The following is an 8,664-nucleotide window of genomic DNA, read 5'->3' as shown; positions in this document are numbered from 1 at the left end:
GTAATGAGTTTGCCTATGAACATATTTTGTCTTATAAAACGATTGCACTGTACTGTACAGTGATACCTCTGGATACAAAAGTTTCTGCTTATGAAAAATTCAGGATTCGAAAAGCGATACAAAGATTTTTATGCCCCAGAATACGAAAAAATTTTCAGGATACGAAAATCTTACGAGATCCCAACTCGTCGCCCAGAGTACAGTACCTTTTTTTTCGGGGTATCAAATCTTAATTTAGGTGTACAGGTAACAATACACCTTCACTGATCCAAATGCTTTACATACAGTACCGTAACTTTTATACAGTAGTAAAGAAAATGGACCATTTTCTTAGGGCTTGGAGGGGATAACTAGGCTATAACTACATTATTGAATAATCTCATGGTGGTTTCTGGAATGGATTAGGCTGTTTTTAACGGTTGGGTTGATTATTCAATGATAGAAATGGCTGCAATGCATGTTTATTACTACAGTTTAGCGTGTTTATAAAAGAAAAGGTGACTTTTTGTAAGGCTTGGAACGGATTAGGCTATTTACATGTAAAACGCGACTCAGGATACGTAACCGTATCCTGAGGCATCACTGTATTACCATCTAAAGATATGACTAAAGTACACTATACTGGAGTACTACAATAAACATGTGAGATATGCACAGTGTTTCTTCTCAACACAGTACCAGCAGACTTCAATTAACATCATTCCTGAAAATGAAATAAAAATCCATTCTAATAACCATTCACTAAAAATACTAGAACAGTTAAGAGTAATAGCTACTTATATGAAAAAGTTAATAAAATATAAAATTCTAAAATAAATGTGTATTTTTTCAGTTACGCAAGCCTGAGCCCTTTAAAATAGGGAATACCTTCAGCAAGTAATGGAATGGCCATTAAACTTGTTAATGAGGTAGTTAAGGACAAGTGGTTTGCGTGGACGAGTGGCCCCTCTTACCCTCCAGTCAAAGACTTTTCGCTTTTGACCTTTGACTCAGGACTGAGAGGTGTGGTTGAGGAGGGAATTCAACTTTAAATGACTCAAACTTGTATTTCTAGGAAAAATACAAATTACTTTTAAAATTTATCTATTCCTTTGTATATTAAGGGATTTTGACGAAGGAAAAATCTATTTCTGGGGAGAGACCTGTGACACCCGGTGAAAGGGGTCCTTCTTTACATTTTTCTAATATAAATCTTCCAAATATACTAGAGAAAGATAAAAGCATGGAATGCAGAGGTTACAACCCTCGCGCGATCACCTTGTGGGTGTCGTGTATTTAACAAGGGCGTGTGTAAACCACTATTCACAGACTGTCTTCCATTTAGATAATCCCTTCATCAAAGGGGAGGGCCGTGACAGGAGGATGACCTGGAGAGTGCGAGTAGGAGGTGTCGGTGGGGTAGTCCAACTGTATTCTCTAGGGCCTGTGAATAGTGGTTTACACACGCCCTTGTTAAATACACAACACCCACAAGGTGATCGCGCGAGGGTTGTAACCTCTGCATTCCATGCTTTTATCTTTCTCTAGTATATTTGGAAGGTTTATATAAGAAAAGTGTAAAGAAGGACTACTTTCACCGGCCGTCACAGATCGACCCAGAAAATACCTTTAATCTTTTCAAAATATGAATATTCCCTTATTGACAGATTGGTAGTTGCCCTAGAACCGAACTGGTAGGTTCTTTATCTTCCCTAGACAATGCCAGTCTCCTTCATCCCTTAGAAAGAGTAAAGAAGATAACTTAATCAACCCGTTATCTATCCATCAAATGGATAAGAAGGGTGATAGGGACTGGTTTGTACTTATGTACAGAAGGACATTCCACTTGCAAACATTCAGAGATATAAAAACAAATCCAACTGAAAATAACAAAGATAAGATAAAGAAATATTGTAATAAAACAATATCATATCATTTAATACAATAGGCAAAACATTTGATATCTATTTCATATGAAACCCGACCATTTGTTGACTTTTGTAGCTGGAAAGCTGGATTCGCCTACCCTAGGCAAAATGTAACAAAATTTGACATGCAAACAATTAACAGCTTTTTGGAACCTATTGAGTTTATAAGTTGAGGACCTTAATATGAGGTTACTGAAAGAGTCCTTCTTCTACCCCAATGCAGAAATGCAGTTTGGAATGAAATCACAAATTTTAAAACAAATTTGTATTTTTCCTAACTATACAATCCAGTGTCCTTTAATAGTTTAACTTCAACGAAACTTGAAACAGCCACTTACTTTAACGAGGTAGTTGTAATTGTGATTACTATCAGAGAAATAACCAAGGGGCACAAAAGAACAAAACAACGCTTACGAAGTCCAACAGAAGGATGAAGTACAGATGTTGCTAGCGTCGGGCGTCGGTAGAGTGGCTCAGGTAAGGTAGCTAGGGCCTCTGTTACGGCCCTTCCCTTTGATGAAGGAATTATCTAAATGGAAGACAGCCTGTGAATAGTGGTTTTCACACGCCCCTGCTTTATACACGACGCCCACTGGGTGCTCGCGTGAGGGTAGTAACCTCTGCATTCCATACTTCAACTTTCTCTGGTATATTTGGAAGTATTTATATCAGAAAAGTGTAAAGAAGGACCCTTTTCACCGGGCATCACAGGTATCTGGCCAGAAATAGATTTTTCCTTTGTCAAAATCCCTTAACTTCAACGAAACTTGAAACACCCACTTACTTTAACAAGGTAGTTGTAATTGTGATTACTATAACAAGATTATTGTAGTTGCTGGCAGGTGAAGGGTAAGCCCTACCTACTCACCAGGTAAAGTAACCTCCACCTAGATTTTAACCTTGGACTTGAGGGGTGCTTGAGATAGGCAGAGAAACTTAGAGGAATAAGGTTTATTTACTTGGGATAAATGCAAATTACCTTCAAAATTTGGGATTTGTTCCTACATGGATGCAAACCCTCAACCTTTAACAGCGGACTCATTCTGTGATGGAATGAATGTAAACCCTCAACCTTTAACAGTGGACTCATTCTGTGATGGAATGAATGCAAACCCTCAACCTTTAACAGTGGACTCATTCTGTGATGGAATGAATGCAAACCCTCAACCTTTAACAGTGGACTCATTCTGTGATGGAATGAAGTCCCTATGGCCAAAGAGGTTGGTTTACTAACATAGGAAATACCAAAGCACTTTGGCACTGTGGAGGAGCAAAAGTGATGACTCCTGGTAATTTCCTAACAACCTGAGATGAAGATGTTGCAGGTGTTAGGCTAGGCCCCTACCAGGAGATCGGTAGGTGGTTGCATAAAAATTTATATCTGTAAGGGTACATTGTCTGAATGTATGGTCATTATGAGAAATGAGGTTGCATACATTACTTCCATACACCCACTTGTCGGGGATGATGGGGGAGATATTTCAATAAAAAACTTTGTAAAGAAAAGTTACTCGATTGGAAGGCTTACCTGCATTTAGAATTTGGTCCAACACATATTGGAATGACATCTTCATCCCAATAAAGGTGAAGAAAGAAAGAGGAGAATGGCCAGACAGTTTTCACTCTCCTTCTAGATATGTTGCAACTATTATTTCAAATTAAATGCTTCCTATCCTGTGAGGTCGCGAGGTGTGCAATGCAACTTGAGTAAGTACTGCAGGACCAAGGATAAGGTCATGCAGGGACCTGTGGGTAAACTCCCATAGGTAGTGGACAGAGAAGCTTGTCTATCATACCAGACTCCTGACTGGTTCTTGAAGGATAGGGTAGATCCAAAATCCCAGACTTCATGAGTTTGGACTTGGATGGTCCTTCCATCCCCTATATTGAATCAATACATCTGATGGTGTTCTAGGACATCTTCTTTACCCTTTTGGCCTGATAAGAGTTTCTGGTATTTCACAAGGCATCTTCAGTTCTCTAAGAAGTGTTAATCCAGGAAAAACCAGCAAAAATCACACACCAAGGCAAAATAAGTGTTTGATAGAACGTGCTATTCAAAGGAGTGATGTCACTGGCGTGGGATCGCTAGTAGTAGTAGGATGTTGAACGGCACCTCGCTGTTCGGGGATATTGACAGGAGATATCTAAATGGTGCGAGGCCTCTGGTTGTGATTAATTCACGCCCCAGTATTATACCGACACCTTATTAAGGTGAGCGAGCTGGGTTCAACCTAGCATTCCTATACAATTTTTTCTCTGGTAAATTTACAGCAGTTTTTACCTTGGAAATGATGTAAAAGGTGCATTTCACTGGGCGGCACGGGTCGGAGCCCAGAAATAGATTTTTCCTACGTCAAAATCCCTTTTATATCCTCAAAGGACAGGGGTGAATCTTCCTTAACCCCACCTGACAGAAGAGTTGGAGAAGGACTTGAATCTTAAGATGTACCAAGCAAAAATTTTGGCTATTCAACACAAGCTCCAGAACAAGGGGGAGGAAGACCTTCCCCTAATTTGTGAATATCTCGTGATATATGAAATGGCATGCAGTATGCCTATTTGTAACGCTAAGGCTGAAACTTTCGAGTACACTGATTACCGAATTGCCAACAGCTGGCCGCTCGCCGGCAGCTCACTGTTCACCGGCAGTTTGCCGCTCAGCAGTGTTAGGGTTAGATCCTATTTGATACCCCCATCAAACTTGAGAGACTTGAGGACTTGAAAAACATCCCAAAAAGGGAGCTCGAGTTCCTGGGGAGGGAGGATTGTTGGGAGCTGTTCCTGAGCCTCGGCTCATCCTTCAAAGGAAAAGGGTCAAGCCTTATTATAACGTTATTTTTGGATTACTTTGAATCAATATTTACTTTTCTGTTTCACAGCTGATTTTATTTTAATTTATAACTCATTTGAAAGATAATCTTACACATATAAAGTTGTACATTGGAAATTCTCTTAGCATTTATCATTTTATTAATTTACTTCTGTATATAGAAGTTACTTTTATAGAAGAGACTTTTTCATAGAGCAGTTTTTTGTTTTATCTTGAAATTTATGCACAGATTGTAAACTATAAAATTTCCTATCTTTTCATGCTTGAATGAAAAAAATCAGTCTACATTAAAAAAAAAGATGCCATTTTTTCTCAGAAAATTTCATGTGTGTGAAATTGGGCTTAAAAGTTTCTTTTTCTAGATTGATTGAACAAACTTTATCATGTACAGGAGGTCCTCGGATTACGGCGGATCCATCTTTATGCCGTGTCAGAATTGCATTTTCGTCGTAAGTCGTATTTATATACTTAACATACTGTATACATACATACTGCATATATAATATGCTTTAAAAAAAGAAAGACCATCCCTTACCATGCATAAATTACTGTGCCCTATACATACAAATACCTGTAACCTATCCAGTAGTGTAACTGCACTTATACAGTGCTGTACCAATAAACATAAGTACAGTAAGCAATAAGTAATATATATAACAGTTCCTTACCTTTATTCCTGTGGTTGGCCTGCACACTGCTATCAGAAGTCTCCCTTACACCTTACGGACATGGTGCTTAGCAGAGAGAAAAAAAAAAGTGGTAACGGGTTTGCCTCGCATTCGCGTGGCAAGAGATCGATCCCCGCCCAGGGCCGTGAGTTTAAGCTGTTTACTGGGGAGGCTACTGCTGTGGTAGGGCACCACAGTGGGGGGTTGGGCTTGCCCGGCTGACGTTCTGGTGAGCATCTATTCTGATGGAACTGGAACTGAAACCAGACACCTTTAACCTTAACCTTTAAAACTATCCACAAATAGAGCAGCACTGACATTCAGAATTTGTATTGTAAACAACGATGGTAAACTAATGCTAAAGTAATGTGTAATGGACTATAGTACTCCACGGCATTAGTTACGCTTCACATCAGCAAGTAGTTCACCGTGTCAATAAACCAAGCTTTGTCGCTGGATATTGAGTTACAATTATTTTTCTTACAGTACCTTATGGGAGCATGTTCCTAGTGGCAAATCATTGTAACTCAAGACTGTCGTAACCCGAGGACCCACTACATAATTATGACCATCGAGCGGTATTTTTCCCCATGACTGGGTATCATAAGGACATAATCATTATATTTCAAGGTTATTTACTAACTAGTGGTGAGGTCTTTCCTTTAATTACAAAACTATCATTTCCAAAAAACAATTATATACATACATACATATACCGACGCCCTTCCCCCAATTTTGGGGGGTAGCCGACATCAACAAATGAAACAAAAACAAAAAAAAGGGACCTCTACTCTCTACGTTCCTCCAACCTAACAAGGGACTCAACCGAGTTCAGCTGGTACTGCTAGGGTGCCACAGCCCACCCTCCAACATTATCCACCACAGATAAAGCTTCATAATGCTAAATCCCCTACTGCTGCTACCTCCGCGGTCATCTAAGGCATCGGAGGCGGCAGCAGCAGGGCCTACCGGAACTGCGTCACAATCGCTCGCCATTCATTCCTATTTCTAGCACGCTCTCTTGCCTCTCTCACATCTATCCTCCTATTACCCAGAGCTTCCTTCACTCCATCCATGCCCCCTGTGGCCGTGGGGGCATATAAGAATTAGAATAGCGCCAACGTTATCCCTGCGTGTCGTAAGAGGCGACTAAAAGGGATGGGACGAGGGGGCTGGGAACCCCCTCTCCTGTATCTACATCCTGTGAGACATCAACAAACAATTATATACATATACCAAATGTGAACACCAGCAAGATTGGATCACATAATACAGTATACAGTATTCTTTATAAATGAGCAGACAGAGAAATAAGACGGGAATACTTTAGAGAGATGAGCAGCAAGTTTATTTACTTTATTTACCATAAAGTATATAAGAAAATTCTTACACACAAACAGCATTTCTTTGGTAAACCAATTTGAAAATAACCCTGTATTTAAAAACTTCCCTTTATTAACATTTATTATAGGCTGAAAAAAAGTAATGAGATTCAAATCAACAGCTAGGTTATGGTTTCCTGCGCGCGGGCGATCTACAGCATTTACGCGTTGGCGCGTAACAGAAGATCGTCGGCCAACGATCCTAGATGATCGCGAGATCGCGCGCGGGAAACCATCCCGCGTGCGGGCGATCATCAACGCTTACGCATTAGCGCGTATCCCGCGGGCGGTCTTCAGCGCTTATGAGCGAGTGAAGAACGTAAGCCCCTGTGCAACAGAAGATCGTCGGAAATGGTTGAGGGATCGGCTAACTCGTAGATCAGGAACTGGGATGTGTCCCTAAAAGGGAGGGCATCCCCTGAAGAGGACCAGGAGGTCTACTTCAGTGCCGATGATCAACTGAGGGACTGCTAAATACTCAGAGGAGTGGTCTCTGTGAGGAACCTTTCCCGCGAACGGGAGAGGTGTCCTTCATAGAAGAGACTTAGAGACACCGTAGGCTGAAACGCTGGTGAGCGCCAGTGCGCTATCTCAGGAACTCAAACGATGTGCGAAAAATGCGCAGGGAACGTTGGTACCAGCCTAACTAAATACTGGAACAGGGTGTCTCTGAAGGCAGACTCAGGAACAGCAGGAACAGCAGTCGAGCGCAAGCGCGTCAGGGAACGTTGGCGCGCAGGTGATACCTGGCACTTAAGGGACTTACTCAAGGTGTGAGAAAGTCTCTCCTGCCCCGAAGGGAGGAGCCCATTAGATAACGGGGGCGTGGGCACCCAAGGCGCGTCTGCAGACAGGAACGGATACAGCAGGCAACAGGTATACTGAGGAGTAGTTGCAAGACCTCGAAGGGTCAACGCAACGAGAAACCGAAGTTTCTCCGTCACTAGTCACCAAAGTGTAGAAGTGACTAAAGTTACGAGAGCCCGAGGGAACTGCGTAACTAAAGCTCCGAGACCCTGAAGGGTCAGGGGAAAAAGAAAAACCGAAGTTTCCCTGTCACTAAACACCGAAGTGTTAGTGACTGAACAGCAAGCTGTTGTCAACAGGAACAATCCTCCGAAGAGGAGTCTCTATGAGTGGCCTCTCTCGCGAACGAAAGAGGTGATCACTTCGTAGAAGGGACTGGTGATGGAGCCCCGAAAGGCCCTGAGATCAGCAGATGTAACAGGAACAATCCTCCGAAGAGGAGTCTCTGTGAGTGTCCTCTCACGCGAACGGGAGGGGACACTTTGTAGAAGAGACAAAAGGAGCAATCCTCTGAAGAGGAGCCCTTAGTGAGGCCTCCCTCGCGAACGAGAGAGGGCCAGACTGATCCTGCAGCTGCTTAGCCCCTTGAGCGTAGCCACAGAAGCTACCGCTCAGCCCCAAGAGCATAGTCGCTAGTACCATGGTCTAGCCTTGCAACCGCTACGCCCCTTGAGCAAGTGACAAGGGCGGCCGCTCAGCCCCCAAAGCATAACCGCCTAAAGACCAAGGAAGTAAAAAGGGAAGTTAACTAACTACCCTGGAGGCGAACCTCCTTATCGTTCTACAAACCTCCTTATCGTTCTAGGATGCAATGAAGAGCTGGCAGTAGTCAAGGGGAACTTCTAAGAGGAGAGAAACCCCTGACGAACGCCATGTGAGACGGCGGCAAAGCCGACTCCCCAGGATAACAGGACAGCCCTGCTTCGAAGGCACACAATAGGCACGAAGAAACAGCATCGCAAACTGGAAAATAGAACAAAATAATTATTGAACAGAAATTCCCCCGGGTGAAACTCCGAAGAGAAACCCCGAGGGAAAAAACATAAGAACGAAAGAAGGTATGCGCC

At 42.3% G+C, this 8,664-nt stretch overlaps 1 protein-coding gene across 3 annotated transcripts in view; it reads right to left on the bottom strand.

Moving 5' to 3' along the window:
* Positions 1-412: 412 nt before the first annotated feature.
* LOC137657444 (uro-adherence factor A-like) overlaps positions 413-8,664 on the bottom strand; it is a 115,029-nt gene continuing 106,777 nt past the window's right edge. Inside the window, exon 6 of one of the 3 annotated variants that reach the window (XR_011047142.1) lies at positions 413-703. The gene's annotated coding sequence lies outside the window, so the exon portion shown is untranslated. The remainder of the gene's footprint in view (positions 704-8,664) is intronic. The other 2 variants (XR_011047143.1, XM_068391793.1) reach the window with 2 other exon arrangements.

This window comes from Palaemon carinicauda, chromosome 1 (genome assembly GCF_036898095.1).
Source record: "Palaemon carinicauda isolate YSFRI2023 chromosome 1, ASM3689809v2, whole genome shotgun sequence".
NCBI lineage: Eukaryota > Metazoa > Arthropoda > Malacostraca > Decapoda > Palaemonidae > Palaemon > Palaemon carinicauda.
Note: the sequence above shows the minus strand (reverse complement) of the source record. Positions and strands in the feature narration are given on the sequence as shown.